This window comes from Heptranchias perlo, chromosome 31 (assembly GCF_035084215.1).
Source record: "Heptranchias perlo isolate sHepPer1 chromosome 31, sHepPer1.hap1, whole genome shotgun sequence".
Classification (NCBI taxonomy): Eukaryota; Metazoa; Chordata; class Chondrichthyes; order Hexanchiformes; family Hexanchidae; genus Heptranchias; species Heptranchias perlo.
Genome location: NC_090355.1, coordinates 13,516,143 through 13,537,042, shown reverse-complemented (window position 1 = coordinate 13,537,042; position 20,900 = coordinate 13,516,143). Strand labels below are relative to the sequence as shown.

Below are 20,900 nucleotides of genomic sequence, written 5' to 3'. Positions count from 1 at the left end.
AGAGAGTTGGGATAAATGGTTCATTCTCGGACTGGCAACCAGTAGCCAGTGGTGTTCCGCAGGGGTCGGTGCTGGGTCCCCAACTCTTTACAATCTACATTAACGATTTGGAGGAGGGGACCGAGTGTAACATATCAAAGTTTGCAGATGATACAAAGATAGGAGGGAAAGTGGAGAGTGAGGAGGACATAAAAAACCTACAGGGGGATATAGACAGGCTGGGTGAGTGGGCGGAGATTTGGCAGATGCAATACAATATTCGAAAATGTGAGGTTATGCACTTTGGCAGGAAAAATCAGAGAGCAAGTTATTATCTTAATGGCGAGAAACTGGAAAGTACTGCAGTACAAAGGGATCTGGGGGTCCTCGTGCGAGAAGATCAAAAAGTTAGTATGCAGGTGCAGCAGGTGATCAAGAAGGCCAACGGAATGTTGGCTTTTATTGCTAGGGGGATAGAATATAAAAACAGGGAGGTATTGCTGCAGTTGCATAAGGTATTGGTGAGACCGCACCTGGAATACTGCATACAGTTTTGGTCTCCATACTTAAGAAAAGACATACTTGCTCTCGAGGCAGTACAAAGAAGGTTCACTCGGTTAATCCCGGGGATGAGGGGGTGGACATATGAGGAGAGGTTGAGTAGATTGGGACTCTACTCATTGGAGTTCAGAAGAATGAGAGGCGATCTTATTGAAACATATAAGATTGTGATGGGGCTTGATCGGGTGGATGCGGTAAGGATGTTCCCAAGGATGGGTGAAACTAGAACTAGGGGGCATAATCTTAGAATAAGGGGCTGCTCTTTCAAAACTGAGATGAGGAGAAACTTCTTCACTCAGAGGGTGGTGGGTCTGTGGAATTTGCTGCCCCAGGAAGCTGTGGAAGCTACATCATTAAATAAATTTAAAACAGAAATCGACAGTTTTCTAGAAGTAAAGGGAATTAGGGGTTACGGGGAGCGGGCAGGAAATTGGACATGAATTTAGATTAGAGATTAGGATCAGATCAGCCATGATCTTATTGAATGGTGGAGCAGGCTCGAGGGGCCGATTGGCCTACTCCTGCTCCTATTTCTTATGTTCTTATTAACTTGTCTCACACCTGACAAATGAGCCGTGAAGTGGACATGGAGTGGGACATTATGCAAGTTCTTTACACCCTCTTTGTCAAATGATTTCACGCAATCTGTTTTCATTAAGATATCGATGAAGGGTCTCACCTGGAATGTTAGTCCATTTCTCTCTTGCAGGTACTGATCACCAGTAGGTGTGTGAAACCAGCCTGGTCGTGACTCAATCCCTCCCTACACAATATGGCTGAGACAGGAACTCAGATTAGAATTCCAGACCTATGGTTCTCCACTCCATGGGACTGTACATTGGTTTTGTAAAACAAATTCTTTATGTTATTTCAATTTCAATTTTTTTTTAATCTTCACGATTTTCTTTTGATTTAACAAGTCTATATTTAAGGCTAAACATGAGAGGGACAATTTCACAATGTGTAATCCCAACAATGGGGCCTTGCCCGCCAAGAGTGCATGGCAGGAAATTGCAGACGCCCTTCCTATGATTTGTTCATTTGAATGGACAGGAAATTGTGGGGGGCATGTGTGTGCCATGATTTCCCATCCAGTGCTCTCGCCAGGCAAGGCTCTATTTCAATACCAAGCACAAAGAATAGTTATTACACTTGATGGCATCAAGGCACAGCCGAATGTGAACAGCAGTTTGAAAACAGTAAGGTGTGTGAGAAACATTTCACATTATCACCCTTGTCAGAAAAAAAACAGTCGGTGTTTTGATATAATTAGATAGGCAGAACTAACCCGCAACACATGTGACCATTTTGATTATTATCATGTTTTGGGATTTTTGACTATTTTGTCATGGAAGCATGTTGGTATGATTTATATTAAAATGTTACTATTAAATTAAATTTAGCTCACAGGGGATTAAGCCCACAGCTGGCGAAATGAATTAGAATTCAGACATCGTGCCTATCCAGATTACTTGAGATAATAGAGGTTTGTTAAAAACATCTCAGTAAACATTGACACATGAGATGTTGGAATGAGTCTATTCATTTGCACTCAGCAGGGGTTAGTTCCTAGAGATCCTTCATCCAGTAGGACAGCAGTCAGTTTGATTGATGGATCAATTGGACAATCCCCAGACACACCGAGCTGGGAGAGGGTCAGAGGTCAACTGCTTGGCTTCCTGTCCATCTAAGACGCAAGGGAACTATGAAGTCTGTAGGCAAGGCCAGTCTGCCAGATCTGGTAAGGAAGTCAGACCTAAAGAGAACAAGCTCTCCTTAGATTCAAGGTGGATGAGTTGGCCAGAAGAGTGCATGTATCTGGCTAATGGGGTCAGTGTGGCACCCTTTGTTATTTTCTATGTTATGTGGAATGTTATGAAAATAAATTGAAGTAAGGTGAGATTTATCATAAAATGTTACTCTGCTTTTTCACTTATTACTTGTGAAATAAATCAGCTTGTTGATTTATAATCAGCATCATTTCACGAAGGTGTTCTTTAGACTGCCTTTTGGAGGCATATGCAGGATTACAGTATCTAGTTCATGTAGCAAGGGGTTTAATTGATGCGTGATCTGCTTATGGGAGAGGCCGGTGACGCTGAACCCAAAAGAATATTTAGTGAAGACTTGAAATTTGTAACAATCATGTACATAGAAAACAGTTAACCACACTCCAGTCTGATGATTTGCCAAGTGAACTTTTAATAAGTCGGAAACCTGACAAGTCTTATATTTTTTACACGTACGGTATGTTATTTTCCATGTAATTTTGACTTTTTTTAATGAACAGAACTTACCTGTGTCATGGACCATTAAATTATGGAGCCACTGTTGGTTCGAACACTCAAAACTCTTATATAATTGATATGTTATTAAGCAATTTATTCTGCATTGGACAGGCTTACCTTTTACCATTTGGATCTGGTTTATATCTGTCACCTTACCATTATGGCTATAAAATTCCAATTCAGACATATTACAAACAGACTATCTCATCTGAAAAAAAGTCATATTTATCGCTTGGTTTGATTCCATAAACAATTAAATGCACAAAAACTCTAGAAAGTCTTTGTAGATAAACACCTCAAATTTGTTTTGAAAACACTTACTTTTACAATCTAAATTATGGCTACACTTCAATAGAACAAAAAAGCCTCTTGTCAGTTCAATAAATGTGTTAACTTTCATCTCGTTGCAAGTTACCAGATCAAAAGGCCATGTGGGTTGTACTGTTAGTTCTACTTTAATTTACTTTCTAATTCATTCCCACAAAATGAATTGAGATCTAAATTACATTGCTCTATGTGTGATTTTTAGGCATTAAATTAATTTCGGGGCCATAGAATTTTCTTTCAATTTTCAATAGATACTTGGAAACTTAAACCTGCTTTATTTCACTTTCTTTGGATAAGAATACATATGGGAAGGTGCAGGATAATGTTCTTTATAGGTGGGTTTCAGGCAATCTGCAAAACTTATTTATTCTTTTTAACATTGTGTCAATTTTACTCAAAATTATACGTTCTAGCAGCAACACTTGTCTGAAACAAGAACCCCCAAAGAAAATCAGCAACCGTGAAATATTCCAACCTTTATTGCAAAGTAACTATCAAAACAAAAGGTACCCTGCTCACTAAAATATTGTACAAATCCTAATTAAAACTTGCCAAAGATTAGCAATAATGTTCAAGATGCTATGTAGAAGAATTCTTACATATGTTAGCGATAGAAAAGGAACAATTATTAAAGATAATTGCAATATTTAAAATGTTACCTTTGTTTCCAGCAAATAGCTCAGTGAAGTCACTGCCTCATGGGCTTTGTAAAATATTCTGAAACAACTTCTCTAATTGACAAATGATGTAAGCCAAAGAAAACTTAAGCAAAAGGTCAAAGTAATAATAATCTGCATAAAAGGATTTACACCTCGAAACACATAGGACGTGGACTGGTGCATCATGCATCAGATAATTGAATCAAATGATTTGCTATAAACTTACAGGGTTAAAATATTACTTCTCGAGATCACAAGGGCAGGACACAAACATAAAGGACCCATGTCATTATGGGAAAGATGTTGTCAGAATACTGTCCTTATCACTGAATTTCAATCTTCATAAAACCACGGAGAAAATAGTTACTAAATATAGATGTCAGCTTTTTCCTCCTCCATTGTGGCTCTAATAAGAGACCATCTGCATGTGTTCTTGGGCATCTAAAGGTATCATAGACCTGTTAACATGACAAACTATTGTCCTTCTATAGAGCTAAACATGGACTCTTTGAGTTGGCTATACTGTTTATTGAAGGGATTGTAGCTATAGATTCATACTGAATGTACCTATGGTAATATCTTCTTTTTGTATCATTCCCCTCAGGGGTTGAAGCAATCTGTCTTGCATTGGGTACTCAATGTGTTTCTTATCAGAGTCAGAGATCAATAAATCACTACGAGTATCAGCTTAGCTCATTGGTGCTATTCTTGCCTCTAAGCTAGACGGTTATGGGTTCAAGCTGAACTATGAACTTTAGCACATAATCTAGGCTGACACTTCAGTCTGGGAACACCTCGATTTTAAAATTCTCATCCTTGTTTTCAAATCCCTCCAGGGCTTCGCCCCTCCCTATCTCTGTAACCTCCTCCAGCCCTATAACCCTCAGAGATCTCTGCGCTCCTCCAATTCTTCCCTCTTGCACATCCTCGATTTTAATTGCTCCATCATTGGTGACCGTGCCTTCAGCTGCCTAGGCCTTAAGCTCTGGAAATCCATCCTTAAACCTCTCCAGCTCTCCACCTCTCTCTCCTCTTTTAAGACGCTCCTTAAAACCTACCTCTTTGACCAAGCACCTGCCCTAATATCTCCTTCTGTGGCTCGGTGTCAAATTTTGTTTGATAATCGCTCCTGTGAAGTGCCTTGGGACGTTTTACTACGTTAAAGGCACTATCTAAATGCAAGTTACTGTTGCAGTTGCAATACTGAGGGCGTACTGTATTGTTGGAGGTGCCATGTTTCAGTTGAGATGTTATACTGAGCTCTTGTCTGCCTATTGAAACAGATGTAAAAGATCCTCTTACACTATTCAAAGAAGAGCAAGAGAGTTCTCCCTGACATCCTAGATAACATTTATCCCTCAACCAACTCCAGCAAAAAGATTAACTGATCAATTATGTCATTTGCTGTTTGCCTACCTAGCAACAGTGACCATTCTTCAAAAGTACTTAATTGGCTGTGAAATGCCTTGAGATGTCCTGAGGATGTGAAAGGTGCTATATAAATGCAAGTCTTTCTTTCATTAAAGTTAATAATTTCGATAGCAGATACAGAGCAGGATATATATTATGGCGTGATACCTTGAACTAGAAATAGTAAGTATTAGTAACACGGCTTTAGATGTTAAGCATTTATTAAAGTTCAGTCCAACAAATTGTATTGTCATTGGAGTCATTTAAAGTGAACCAATGAAACAAACCATCTACTTTGTTATTTCCCATATAGAAACTCGTCAGATAACACAATTATTTTAATGGTCTACTAAACTATTACTAATGTAATACAATACATATTGCTGCTTTTGCTTCAGACGTAATGGTTTCCTGTTCTAAATTCTGTCTGACGGTGCTTTCACCCAGTTGCTCTGAAGTTAGTTTTAATTTATTTTACTTCCTGCCAACTGCCCTCTTTCATCTACCGCTAAAATGTTGAAGAGCAAGGTTGCATTTGCTAGTTGTAAATCTGAAAGTTTTAACACTAAAAACTACCCAACAGTGTTCCTGCTAAATGTGAGTTTACCATTGGTCTTTGAGCTGCAATGCACTAAAGCTATTTGAAGGCTCTTATATTAAAGAAGTGCGGCTGACAGGGGACAAACATGTCTCCCTCTGTTGGCTGTGTTCTACAGTATAAGTGGCCCAGTGTTTGGGAAACCAATGGCATTGTAGAACTACAGGATTGTGGGTGTGCCTTTAAGAAAGCTGCTTTGAGTAATGTAAATATGGGGAGCTAGTTTCCACCTTTACATGTTATAAACGAATTGGGTCTCTGCAGGTCACAGTGGCGCTCAGCATCTGACTGAGTGAAAGAAGAGCAGTGTTACATTGGTTGCTTTCCTTAGGCAGCGACAATGGAACTAGGGATGAAATTTCTGCTTCTGTACTCCTAGTGGATGCTGGAAGTGCATATTGTGAAACCATGCACTCCAACCTCATGATCTTCTATTAGGGGGTGACTTTAAACCCCAAGAGCGGGTGGGTCGGGCGCTGGTGGGAGTTGAAAATAGTTGTTCTTTTGGGTCGCAACTGCAAAATTTTCAGACTTTGCATTCCCAGTGGGAAGCCTGTACTTTTACGCACCGACGTTAAACCCGGAACTAAAGCTGGGTTGCGGTCGCGACCCAAAAAACAACTATTTTCAACTCCCATCGGCCCCCAACCCACCCGTTCTTGGGGTTTAAAATCACCCCCTTAATTTTAATGGCTGGAAAATCATGGGCTGAGGTTGGATAATTTAGTGATTATACATTTCTGGCAGGTGTCAGGAGTGCAAAAGTGGTCTAAAGGTGCTGTGAGACTTCTTCCAAGATATGCTGGATTCAGCAATAATGAAAACTCAGGGCCGTCAGAAATCTGGTTAATATTATAATCATAATTATGTCAGACACCAAAAGCTCAATACTGCAGAAAGCCTAGAGGAGTATAGAAAGTGCAGGGTAAAATTAAAAAGGAAATTAGTAAAGCAAAGAGAGGGCATGAAAAATACTGGCAAGTAAAATTAAGGAAAACTCAAAAATGTTTTATAAATACATAAAGTGCAAGAGGATAACTAAGAAAAGAGTAGGGCCTATTAGAGACCAAAAAGGTAACCTATGTGTCAAGGCGGAAGATGTGGGTACGGTTCTTAATTAATACTTTGCGTCTGTCTTCACAAAAGAGGGGGATAATGCAGAGTTTGTAGTTAAGGAGGAGGAGTGTGAAATATTAGATGGGATAAACATAGTGAGAGGAAGTATTAAGAGGATTAGCATCTTTGAAAGTAGATAAATTGCTAGGCCCGGATGAAATGTATCGCAGGCTGTTAAGAGAATCAAGGGAGGAAATAGCGGAGGCTCTGACCATCCCTGGCTATAGTCATGGTGCCGGAGGATTGGAGGACTGCTAACGTTGTTCCATTGTTTAAAAAGGGAAAAAGAGATAGACCCAGTAGTTATAGGCCAGTCAGTCTAACCTCGGTGGTGGGCAAATTATTGGAATAGATTCTGAGAGACAGCATAAATCATAATTTAGAAAGGCACAGGTTAATCAAGGACAGTCAGTGTGGATTTGTTAAGGGAAGGTCATGTCTGACTCACTTGATTGAATTTTTTGAGGAGGTAACAAGGAGGGTCGATGAGGGTAGTACATTTGATGTAGTTTACATGGATTTTAGCAAGGCTTTTGACAAGGTCCCACATGGCAGACTAGTAAAAAAGTAAAAGCCCATGGGATCGAAGGGAAAGCGACAAATTGGATCCAAAAATGGCTCAGTGGTAGGAAGCAAAGGATAATGGTTGACGGGTATTTTTGTGACTGGACAACTGTTTCCAGTGGGGTCCTGCAAGGCTCAGTATTAGGTCCCTTGCTTTTTGTGGTATATATTAATGATTTGGACTTGAATGTGGGGGGCTTGATCAAGGAGTTTGCAGGTGATACAAAAATTGGGTTGATGGTGAGGAGGAAAGCTGTAGGCTGCAGGAAGATATCAATGGACTGGTCAGATGGGCAGAAAAGTGGCAAATGGAATTGAATCCAGAGAAATGTGAGATAATGCATCTGGGGAGGGCAAACAAGGCAAGGGAGTACACAATAAATGGAAGGATACTGAGAGGTGTAGAGGAACAAAGGGACGTTGGAGTGCATGTCCACAGATCCCTGAAGCTAGCAGGACAGGTAGATAAGGTGGTTAAAAAGGCATACAGGATACTTTCCTTTATTAGCCAAGGCATAGAATATAAGAGCAGGGAGGTTATGCTAGAACTGTATAAAACATTGGTTAGGCCAGAGCTTGAGTACTGCGTACAGTTTTGGTCACCACATTACAGGAAAGATGTGATTGCACTAAAGAGGGTACAGGGGAGATTTATGAGGATGTTGCCAGGGCTGGAGAATTTTAGCTATGAGAAAAGATTGGATAGGCTGGGGTTGTTTTCTTTAGAACAAAGGAGATTGAGGGGAAATTTAATTGAGGTGTATAAAATTATGACGGGACTAGATAGAGTGGATAGGGAGGACCTATTTCCCTAAGCAGAGAGGTCAGTGACCAGGGAGCATAGATTTCAAGTAATTGGTAGATGGATTAGAGGGGAGCTGAGGAGAAATTTTTTCACTCAGAGAGTGATGGCGGTCTGGAACTCACTGCCTGAAAGGTTGGTAGAGGCAGAAACCCTCAACTCATTTAAGAAGTACTTGAATGAGCACTTGAAGTGTCGTAATCTACAGGGCTACGGACCAATGCTGGAAAGTGGGATTAAGCTGGATAGCTATTTTTCGGCTGGCACAGATATGATGGGCCAAATGGCCTCCTTCTGTGCCGTAACTTTCTATGATTCTATGAAGAAAATGGAACAAGTTGGTTTTCAAATACACAGTGGGATATATTTTCCTTTATTCACTCAACTTGCTATTCTGGACTAATGAGGTGAGACAGAGTCAGTTACGATACTGAAAATTATTTCTGAAGGGAAGCTATTCAAAGGACAATTAATTCTTTTCTGGCACTCAAGTAAATGCTTCTCATATTAACATTATAGCTTTCTACTATCAAAGCAAATTAGATGTAAATCCCTTGGGCCTATGAGACTCCCCTTCATTTCAACCCAGATGGTTGTAAAATGTGTTTTGAGGTTTACACCATTACTATTACCACCTTTTACAGGAGTGTATCACACCTGCCCACTTCAGCTGATTGACATGACTCCAGTAAGGCACATCTTGATGGAGGCATCAGGCCATTTTGATTCTCTTTCCCCGCCCCCCCTCAAATATTCACAGCTGTTTTATAAAGGCATAAGTTTACAATTTTATGTATATAGTTGATATACATGATTGACAATCGAGCCAAATAGTGCCTGAAATTAATTTTTTGAAATAGTTACTTGTAAAAATTCATTCAAATTTGCTGCCTTTTTTTCTTTCTCCAGTATTTTCTGCTAATTTCCTTCACCCTCTTCCCCTCCTCCCTGGAGACGTTGCCCCCTTACGTGGGTGCAGGCCTGCAGGCACCAGGCAAGCTCTGGCACCTTATCGAGCTAGACGTTATTCATGTCTGAACTTGGATAGTGAATGTCTGAAAGCTCTTCTCCATTTATTGGGGTTGGGGGGTTGGGGCGGTGGTGGTGGTCACAGTCAAAGTTTCCTCCTGAGATCATCTGATGTCCACACACATTTCTAGCAGGGTTTGCAAGATAGCAATCAGAATCAGGGACCTTGTCTCATTTCCCTTCCCTGACCCAGGGGAGCCGAGGCCAAGAGCTGTGGCTCTCACTTCCTTAGCCCGTTGTCTCTTTAAAGTCTGAATGTTTCTGTCCATTACTTGACTGAGCTGATCTGTTGTATCATCACCTCCCAAACCCACAATCTCCATCACCTAGAAGGACAAGGGCAGTAGGTGCATGGGAACACCATCACCTCCAAGTTCCCCTCCAAGTCACACACCATCCCGACCTGGACGTATATCGCCGTTCCTTCATCGTCACTGGGTCAAAATCCTGGAACCCCCTACCTAGCAGTACTGTGGGAGTACCTTCATCAAATGGATTGCAGCGGTTCAAGAAGGTGGCTCACCACCACCTTCTCAAGGACAATTAGGAATGGGCAATAAATGTTGGCCTTGCCAACAACGCCCACATCCTGAGAATGAATTAAAAAAAAAATCCACTCATGATTCCTATCTGGAATTGTGTTTTATTTTATATTTTCCCCCTCCTCTCTTTTTGATTGTCTCAATATGCTTGTCGGCCTCTTGTTTTATTGGTTTTGAAGAAAGGTCCACGCCTGAAACATTAACTTGTCCGTTCTCTCTGCAGATGCTGACTGACCTGTTTGTGTGTATCCAGCATTTTCTCTTTTTGGTTCAGTAGTGGCTCTAATGCCATCCTGGCTGACATCAGCTAATTCAGTAGAGACCAAGGATGGAAGCTGGGAGCTACATGGTAGTACAGCTCAGCTTTTCACTGGATAAATGTGCCGAGCCACCAGAGAAGCACTTTAAACAGAACTTTGTTCTACTGTTAGTCCGACATGAAAAAAAGGAAAGAAAACTGAATATCTCCACTTCCACGTCAACCGGTTTTAATTAAGTTGGCTATTACAGATACTGAATATAACCAGATGACAAATGCAGGTCCTGCCATGGCTAGATATTAAATAATTAATGGGAGTCTGGAATCATATTTCCTTTACTATAGACTTGAAGAACGATTTCATTAATTAATTCCGTAACCATGACAGCAGCAAAGTGACTCTTCAAAGGGGTGTCAGATGAGTTTGAGGATGAAATAAAAGGTGGCGTTTGGAGGAAAACCCAGCTGGACTCGATAACTATTTCTCACATCGCAGTCAGAATTACTATTCTATTCCTAGGGTCACTAAAACAACAGCCACTAGTAGCATTGCCATCATGACTATTTGAAAGTTCTTCTTTCCTTCTGTCTAAACAATACACCTGTCACTGTTACACTGTTACAAAGCTCATTGCTCTGCAGCTGTAACAGCTCAGGAGCCAATAAACAAACTTTCCCAAGTTAATTCTCATTGTGCCTTAATATCTGTTGTTTTATATTTTCATCATTCTGTTTTCAATTCATCACATATATCACACCTTGGAAAACTAGCAAAATCTGACCAACAGTTTGTAAAATAGCCCAGAATGTGTAACCAGTCTGACAGAAGCAGAGCTTCATCCTGCCTCATATTGTAATAATTCTGTATTATATCTTTTCATATGAACTTTTGGCTGGGCCAAATATTGCAAATTTAATCTGGAGTTCCATTTGCAGCGCTCTTAAATGAATCATTTTGTCTGTGTGTGTGTGTGGTGGAATTAAAACAAATGTAAAAATACTGTCTGGAGAAAAGCTATTAGCTTCATGGGGAGACAGCCCACCTCTGTTTAGGCCATTATCTATAACAGAACCACACGAGGTCAAGGGTGATTGGTTAATATATGCAGTTTGCTGCTGTGAGAGTAATTAGAAACCAGTTTTCTTTCACTGCCAGAACCAATAAATGGGTTGCCAACCAAGACAGAAATTCCAAAAAGGTTTTGTTTCAAGCCTGACCTAGTAAATAACTCTCCAGAAAGCAATGACACCATTATCCACGTCCCATTTACTCAGGTGATAGAAATAATTAATATCGCAATTACTAGTTTGTTGGGAAAGGATCACGGGCTTCTTCAAAGCAACAACCTGATTGTAAAAGTACTCCTTTGATCTGAAGTGATGCAACTGGCTCTCCCTATTCTGCAGTTCAGTTTTGGTTGTCTAAAGGCAACATCTAGGCTCTCCGCAGGAGATATGCACATTTATCTCACTCACCTATGAACACCAAAACAGCAAGTCTTGCAGTTAATGAGACTGAAGAAGATGTTCTAGAATTCTTGTGGATCGATCCAAACTTTTGTTTTTTTCATAAATAAATTTGTTCCATTGCTTTCGTCTTGTGTTTTTAAAAATTTCTGTCCAATCTAATTCTTGTAAAAAAAACAACTTGTGGTTTTTGCCTGAATGATACAATCCGACAGTGTGATTTTTTCTGCTTATTCAAGAAGTTATGAATGCACAGTGGGAAAAATAACTGGTACAAAATATCTGGTTATTTCTGTGGCATGCTATTCCCATTCTTCACATGTAAAAGGTTCTAAGGCCTAGATATTTGATCGTACATTGCCCATTTTTTGGGTGAGAAACGAGCACTGTAGTGTCTAATATTGTGTGTGCATGCTCAGTTCACGTCAAAGTGCGCTGCAAGCCGTATTGGTTAGAAGGCCCTGTAGATGTCCAGGGCTCCTGCCTGAAATAGGCATTTGGCCCAATGCACTCTTCCCACTCTCTTTACATCACTTTTCTTCTACCCCATTCCCAATTTACACTGGCACTCTTTTCCCACCCCCCCAAATTCTCACTCAAATCAAACTGGGATTCTGTTTTCTCCTCCCCTCTGTTAATGCTGGAATTGTCATCTTCCCCCCCCTCCCCAAATTATGCTGGTAGTCTCCCACTGGCACTGGCACTCTCACCCACCCTCATGTTCATGCTGGCAACTTCCCCCGCCCTCACCTCTTAGATCATGCTGCAGCTGTCCTCCCTTTCCCCACTCAAAGGTACTCCTTAGTTTCTACCATCTGTTGCTTCACAGCTATCATCAGAATTCCTGCCCACAGCATCGTTCCATCCTCTGAAGCAGCATAAGGTAGAAGCCAGGAAACAGGAGTAGCACTGGGGGGTGGGACTGGCAGTGATGCTAAGTTTGATCTGTAAACATGGACAGTTGGACACTGACCTCAATAGACTGACTTGTCAGAGTGAAAGGTGAATTGCTGGCATGTATGAAATGTGGGATTTCACAATGAAAACCAGGATGTGGTTTATGTTTAAGAACACAACAGTGGTTTGAATTGCCCTGAAAGTGGAATCGGTGGGTTTTGTGCACTGCTGGTAGCAGCAACAGCCAAGGCAGCAGAGGTATTACAGATAATGGTTTTTCTTTTTTGTGGGTAACTTTCATCTGAGTTGGCCTCATAAGAAAGAGACAGGGAGCAACAGCAGGAATTGCAACCTTATGAGAAAGGAGACGAGGTGATACAGAATAGACAGTAGGAGGAGCAACCTTAGGGTAGTGAGGAGGATTAGGAGCCTTGGGCAAAACAGCAGGAGCAGAGATATGTGAAGCGGACAGGAATCGTAGCTCAGGAAATGTAAATGCAAAGGTAGCCTTAGAAGAAGCAGTCAATGCACCTGCTATAAGTGGTGGGAACTGTACTTCTATTTGTGATCAGCAAAATGCATCTTTAGCATTCTGTCTCCCCCAACAAGTCACCTCTGTTGGAACGATGATGGTTAATGTAATAAAAGACCACTCCACTCTGTGACTTTCAAGCATTAACATCTCTTTTCCATAGTGAAGTTAATAGCGCCCATGACACTCCAGCCAAAATTGCAAGCATGGTGAAATCGGGCACTTGTGATTTATCAGAAACCGATTGGATTCCAAGTGTGAGAGGCCCTTTTGATCTGATTATTTTTATGAGCTTCCTGAAAATCAGCCTCAAAGAGTGCAGATAAACTTTGCTTTTCTGAAGGGAAAATGTCACAAAAGATGCTTGCAGACAGCCAAACAATGGTAAAATGTTTCAAGAATAAATTCCACACTGCATCTTTTCACCTTTCCCCACCCCCTTCTTGGTGTGAACAGGAAGCTTCCAGGCAAATGGAAAGGAGCAATTCTGCCATTTTGAAACAGGGGAGTAAACACATGCATCAGAACTTGAACGAAGCCAAGCTCCCAGGATTGACTCAGAACTCTGGCCTGAACTCACTTTCCTACAACTGTGAAACAAGCAATCTCTCTGTCCTTGGTACTAAATTTGCAGCTGCATGCATGAATGCACACATTTCTTTTGTATTTATTTAAGATGGCCCCTTTCTTCATAGTTTCAACTACATCCTTTGATTTTTTTTCTGGTTATTATTTTATGTTAATGTTAATGATGAGAATTGTAACAAATACAGACTTAAGCTCTCCCATTAATTACTTGTTACTGGATAATTTCAAACTGCATCAAAGAGACCAATTCAGAAACGGAAAAAAACACAATTTGAGAGTTAATGTTGGAAAGTATTCCTAGTCTCTTCAAACACGGCAAAAATTCATCTGGAGTAGTTTTATTAATCACTTCCATGAAACTTGCCACAACTTCTGCTGAGAGCCTGCGTGATTAAACTTCTGCATATCACATACCAGGCACCAGCAAAAGTTGCAACCAAAGTACTGACATCTGTGCTGGAACTGAGGTGTGTCTGCCACCATTTTGTTTTTACTTTCTTTTTTGTTCCCCTCAAGGTGAAAACATTTGGCAACCCGTGTCAGGTATAGCATGACTAGATTCAAGGGCATAGTTCCCTCTGCTCTGCCCCTACAATGTGCTGCAGCCTGAACTCTAACTATACAAATATTACATTTTTCCTATTTCCAACACCAGTGGTCTTTCTTGGCGAGATTCACTGGCAGAGAAACAGGAGCAGCAAGAGGAGGAACCCACTCTCCCGACGTTAATACTGGTTGAGATAATTGCCTTTGTCTCAGTTGGGGCAAACTTGTTGCTGCAACATGTCACATTTGTTCTCAAATCCCTTCCTGGCCTCGCCCCTCCCTATCTCTGTAACCTCCTCCAGCCCTACAATCCTCAGAAATCACTGTGCTTCTCCAATTCTTGCCTCTTGCGCAGCCCCGATTTTAATCGCTCCACCATTGGCAACCGTGCCTTCAGCTGCCTAGGACCTACGCTCTGAAATTCCCTCCCTAAACCTCTGCCTCTATCTCCTCCTTTAAGACGTTCCTTAAAACTTACCCCTTTGACCAAGCCTTTGGTCACCTGTCCTAATATCTCATGATGTGGCTTGGTGACAAATTTCGTTTGTTAATGCTGCTGTGGAGCGCCTTGGGACATTTTACCAGGCTAAAGGTGTTATATAAACACAAGTTGTTGTTCGAATGAAATCAAATTTCCTGCACTTCAGGGAGCTGCCCCATCAGTCATCATTCTCAGTCAGATGCCATTGAGATAATCCTTTTGCTTTTGCAATGAAAAGCATTACATGCCGATAACAGGTATTGCAATATCAGTTATGGAGGCGAGCACGCCTCTTAATCAGCCCACTCAATTCTCCAACTATTAAAATGAATGGATAGAAGTAGTGCTGAATTTGGAGGCGTTCTGTCTTGTGTGCTTATGCCCACTTGGAACTAGGCTGAGATTGTGTAAATTCATTTCACGTAGGACCCTTACAGCCAGCAGACAGAGGGGAATGTCATTAATATTCAAACACCGCAGCGCTGTGGAAAAAGGATACAATGGATGAACAAAGCCAAACAGTTGGGCAATAAACTAATTTGAATACAGTGTACACGAATGGGGGCAATAGGCAGAGTAAGATGTACAAATTTCAAATCGCTAGCTATGCATCCAATACGTGTGACTTCCTTGCAGATAGATAAGGTGCACAAGGGTGTGCAGTATTAATATCGCTATGTATCAAATTATAATCTGAGCTTCACTCACACAGCAGTTGATTTATTTAGGTTTCAGCTGTACTCCAGAAATTCACTGAAACAAATTACCTTTATGCTGTACGGGAAAATCAATACAATTCAATAACAGCTTTTCCAGTTGAGCTGCTCATCCTGAAAATTTCAGAAATAACGTTCCTCAGCGAAGTAATTGCAGTCATAAACAGTTACACTTATAAACAGATATCAGAACTTTTTTAGGTCACCACAGTTTAAAACATGAATGCTTCAAATTGCACTGTGCGGTATTAGTAACAAATGTGTAGATGCATTCACATTAAATTCCTTTGGCCGTTATTTTATCCTGTTGGCTAAATGCTTCATTAAAATAGCTTAAAGTAGCTAAACTACCTTATTTAAAAATGGGTAAACGCATTTGTTAAAATAGTAGGTAATGATATTTCATACGAATGCATTAATACATTCATCATTAACACTGCACAGCATGATTTCAAGGCAAAAGATTTCAAATGACGCAAAATGACTACTGTGTAAACAAGACTTTAGACAAATGCTGTACTCTGTGGAGGACAATGTTCTGACATTTCCGTCTTAATCAAACAAATTTATTTTAAAAAGAACCTCTCAAAATCTCCCAAGTTACAAGACGGACCTGACATTCTCATTATGTCCTCACACAATCACCTTAATGTTATATTGTTACCAAAGGCACAGCTTGCCTCTATCTGGAGAGAATTTTGATATGATGCCCAAGATTTTAAAAAAAAGAGCACCACACAGACAATAGACAACATCAGAAATAGACATTTTTGCACATCAGGAAACACAAAATGCTTCTTTTCCTTTTTCTTATTCCATTATTTTTTGCCTCGTTCTTACTAGGTTTCCTCACCCCAAGGTCGCTCAACCAAGAAGGCAGGCAGGTGAGCTGCCCGCTGGCAGTGTTTCTCTTCAACTGACCACAAGGAGGTGTGCAACGGTATTCACTGTTGACTTTCCTTTCAAACCTCCCTTGCTTCAGTTCGAGGAGCTGGCTCGCATTGTACTTGCTACCTCCTCAAGAATGGCCTGACTGACATTGAGGCTCCCTTTGTGTGGAATCACAGGCACAAACCAGCCAGCATCTCACAGCTCCATGGGGTACTTTATTGGTACATCAGTGCCAGCCTCGAAACCTCAATAACTTTTGTTTGATGTGAAACAGGACTGTCAAAGAAAGCTCGAGAACAACCGTTTTTATTCATGGTAAAAAAAAAATCACTGGAAATGAATGAACGCAAGGAGGAAGATGTATAAATGCATATGAGATAAAAGAATCTACTAAAGATCAGGAAGGTTTCAGGTTTGCACTGAATGAGCTGGTGTCACCCAGAACGGCAGCAGGTGTGCTATAACTAACCTCGGTGCCCTTGGGCTATGGAGAGAGAAAGAAATCAGCCGGGGTATCTGCTACGAATATTATTTTATAGCTCCTGCTGGAGAGCACACATAAGTGATGACAGAATCACAAGCAGAAATTATGTTTGTTCACGGATCAGATAGCCTGCCGACATTCGATGTCCAGGCTCACGAATGGCCAAATGAGCGAGGTATAAACAGGCAGGCAGTGCCCGTAGAGCTGAAGCTCAGCGTGAGTCAGTGCCATTATTTGAGGAAGAAGTGAAATTGGGAGGGTGGGGGGAGGTGGAAATGGAAAAGAAAGAGAAAGGAATCCGCACACTATCCATAAACTGCAATCCTAAACAATCTCCAGTTGGGCTTCAATAAAACCAATAAAAGAGATCAGAGTTGAGAAGCTCTTTATTATATTAAGAAAATACCTAGTGATTGATAGACATCAGTATCCCTGGTAAAGCTCGGAGCACTGTTTGTCAGACAAAAATCACTGGCGATCACTACCACCATCATAATCTGTGCAGTGAGTTTAGACCTTTAATTTACTGTTAAGGCTGCCACTACTGCAACCAAATCGAAGGGGGATTCCGTATCAGCTTCGCCACACATGGACTTATTTCCACACATTAAATCTATCTTCCACCAGGGCAGTGAATAAAGCAAGACTCATTTTGTTCAGAAGCAAACTGCCCAGCCAATGCGAGTCGTCTGGCAGCAGCAACTATTTTAGCATTGTCGTTTTTAAACTGACAATAAATCTATTCTTTCCTTTAAAAAGAGAGTTGAATACCAACCTTTCGCAAAATGGTTTTAGCCAAGAAGTCTGTTTATTGCCATTTGCTGAGAAACGCTCTGAACAAGCACACAGGTGCCTTGCTTTAACTAACTCCCACTTAGTTTAATATTATACAAAGGATTTCTTTTCACAGCTTCCACTCACGAACTCTGTGGGCTTCTTCCATACAATGACAACACGAGTGCTCCCACATGGAAAATATTTGCAATTCGATACAGATATAGGAGAATTAGTGGATTTCTTTTCTAAAAATTACTGCACCGTCAGCATTATTCCAACTAACACACTAAGGACTGTATGAACGTGAAACAAAATATCAATAATATAATCTCTGATTAAAATAATATATTTGAAATTTCAATTAAACATGCTGCAAAATATTAAGAGTTTCTATAAAACAGCTGACTTACCTTAAGTTGTGCTGACTGCGAGTCATTCAGTTCCTACTGTGACCAGACTTAAGAATTCAGCTCCTTTACCTATGTGAAACGTGCACTTGGAGCTTTCTGTTGCAGCCTTGTGCTCACATTAAAGAAATAGCCTGCATGGAGTCCTATGTAGGTGCTCAGAAACAAAGCTAACCCCCCCTCCACACTTATTTTTTTAACAGAAGACTGTGGTTAATCAGCCAAGCAAGCACCCTCTCGGTTTATATAGCATTTCTGAAAGCAATGAACTTTGGCATCATCCCTGTAATGAGATGCCTTTAGGCTGACTCTAAAAGTGATGAATTAAAGCTGCAGCCACTCAGTGGTGCTAGCTTTTTTGGAAAATTGTTTTAACATACCATTTATGGTGAAGGATGAAGTCACTTTAAGGGTTTCCAAAAAAAAAACCCAGTGACTCAGCTGATAGGGAGAATTCTCCCTCCACGTAAAAGTTACAAGACCAATCAGTTACTAGGTAGCCTGGGATCTAATAGCAAAAGGGAGTGTAAACTCAGGAAAGGTTTTAACTTGAGCTGCCTGCTGCAGCAAAGTACAGACTTCAGGTTTCTTTTGTTAAAGCTCCAATTACTACTCTCTGGCTATATCGTCACAGAGATATGCAGGCAAATGACAGAGAGGGAAAGTGAATGACCTAGAAATCCTCACTCACTGGTCACGAATGAATTATCAAGTGATTGCTCAATGCATTAACTCCTCGACTACTATTAACGAAGCTTGCTTCAGATGTTAACAAAATCACAATGTGTACTTTTTAACACAATTTGTACCAAAGATATTCACATTCAAAAATTGGATGTTAGAAGACAGTACTTTTGAATATATCAAGCTTTCATAACTGTTATTAAAGTATTTATATTTATCATTGCTAGTGAATCATCCTTTATCTTGCTCATCGTTAGTCAGAAGAAAAGGAATTTCATTTAGTTATGTTTGTTGTAACAGGTTGAGAGAGGTTACAGTGTCACCTCTGCTGCAAGTAAGAATAATAGTAATTTGTGTCTTTTTGAAAGGTCACAAGGCCACCTCTGGAGCAAGATACAATTACCATTGGAGTGTTACCCACTGATTCCAATGTACTGGGGGTGATACCAACCCAAGGAATTTAATATATTGTAGCAATAAATAAGTTGGCTCTTGAAAAATGGAATCTCTTGCAATAATCACCTCCTAATACTATTTGCTTCTCACAAGTTGTAATTTTTTGGGAAAATTTTAGCAACTACAGCATTTAGCATTTAAAAACAATGAAATACTCCAGATGTTGCACAGGAAGCTGTTGAGTATCATGCTTATCCCATTTATGATGGAGATAACGTAACTCAAATGAGAAGCTATGCAATTATGAGGAGACGGTCATTTCCTTTGGTAGTTATGTGTTATCAACATCATAAACATAGCAGAGACATTTCCTCTGGTCAGTACATGCTATTAACATCATAAATATTGCAGGGAACTTTCTTCTGGTTGCTATATGCTATCAACATTGTAAACCTAGCAGGAAAATCAATGTCATAAATCTAGAAGGGAAATTTCCTCTGGTCAGTATGTGCTTCCAACATCGTAAACATACATTGGGAAAAATTCCCTTGACCACTTTGTGCTTTTGGCATTGGAAACATTGAAAGAATATTCTTTCTATCTTTGTTTCTCGCAAAATCTTTCAGAATGCTTTCTGATTTCATTGGAGATAATGAGCAGATGAAATCTTCCCCTTATGGATGCTAAGTGTAGCAAAATGATAAATCCATTCTTTGTGAATGTGTTTCACTACAACTAATGCCTAAAAAAAATCTTCCCCCATTTTTGTCCTTTGTATTATATTCAGCAAATTCCTATGCAATATTCAACTCATAAAATTAATATGTTGTAGTTTCATGTCATGTGTCAAGAATTTAAAAAAGACTGCACTATATTTGGCATGAGTATCCCTGCACTAGAATCAAGCAGCATCGAAGGAGGCCATTCAGCCCATTGTTTCTGTGCCAGTGCTTTGAAAGAGGTACCCAATTAGGCCCAGTCCCCTGATCTTTCCCCATAGCCCTGCAATTTTTTTTACTTTTCAAGTATATATCCAATTCCCTATTGAAAATTACTGTTAAATCTGCTTCCACCGCCCTTTCATCTCTCCCCAGTCTCCTTATCTCCCCTCTGGTTCTTTTGCCAATTATCTTAAATCTGCATCTGGCTACCAATCCTCCTGCCAGTGGAAGCAGTTTTATAGGGAATGAAAAAAAAATCTGCCAGGATTCCTACTCTTGATCAATGCACTTTTACCCATGATGGAATCTGAGGATGACAGGATGTTGGGTGGTGGGCTAGTCAATGATGGCCCCAATGTCAATCAGCCCACCATTTAGGCTTAAACATGACAATGTTTACTCAAGTGAGCTTTGGGAGTCTGCAGAGGTCCATTGAACTGTAACTTGGCATGTGTCAACACCTTCAGGATAGAACAGAAGAAAAAGAGAGAGACTTGGGGCAGATATTCAGAAACATTTACTTTATCACGGCAGTCTTTCTCCTGGAGCAGCTTGTACTACAAAGTAGGTAAGTAAATTAGGCTCAAATTGCTAAAGTTACTACAGCTAGTACTCAGCTGTAGGAGTTTAGGGTTATTGCTTCACATTTGTGGAATAAGTTCCATATCCAATATAATGTGAAGTAACAGCCTGTAATCCTTTGGTGTTAATGGCCACTTATGTTGTATAAATGCTACTGTACTAGAATATTTAAACCTAAATGATTCCAAAACTTTCAATCGTCTACCAAGAAGTGATAATTGTTTAAAGCTTTTCACATGTGACAAAGTAAGAGTTTTGGGTAAAAAAAATAATTTTGTCTCTTATAAAAAGTTGAACTGATCTAAGCACTGAAACTACCTCTTAATGCAAAAACCGCAGGGATGAAATGTTTATCTATGCGCTCAGTGTATAATTAA

The 20,900-nt window shown here is 40.3% G+C and overlaps 1 protein-coding gene across 8 annotated transcripts in view; it reads right to left on the bottom strand.

Annotated features, from left to right (window-relative positions):
• The window catches only part of tncb (tenascin Cb), a 252,703-nt gene that overhangs the window by 101,846 nt on the left and 129,957 nt on the right, over positions 1-20,900 (bottom strand). Inside the window, exon 1 of one of the 8 annotated variants that reach the window (XM_067969583.1) lies at positions 17,924-18,140. The exons of the other annotated variants lie outside the window; for them this stretch is intronic. The gene's annotated coding sequence lies outside the window, so the exon portion shown is untranslated. Of the gene's footprint in view, positions 1-17,923; positions 18,141-20,900 lie in introns of those variants that run through there. 8 annotated transcript variants of the gene reach the window in all.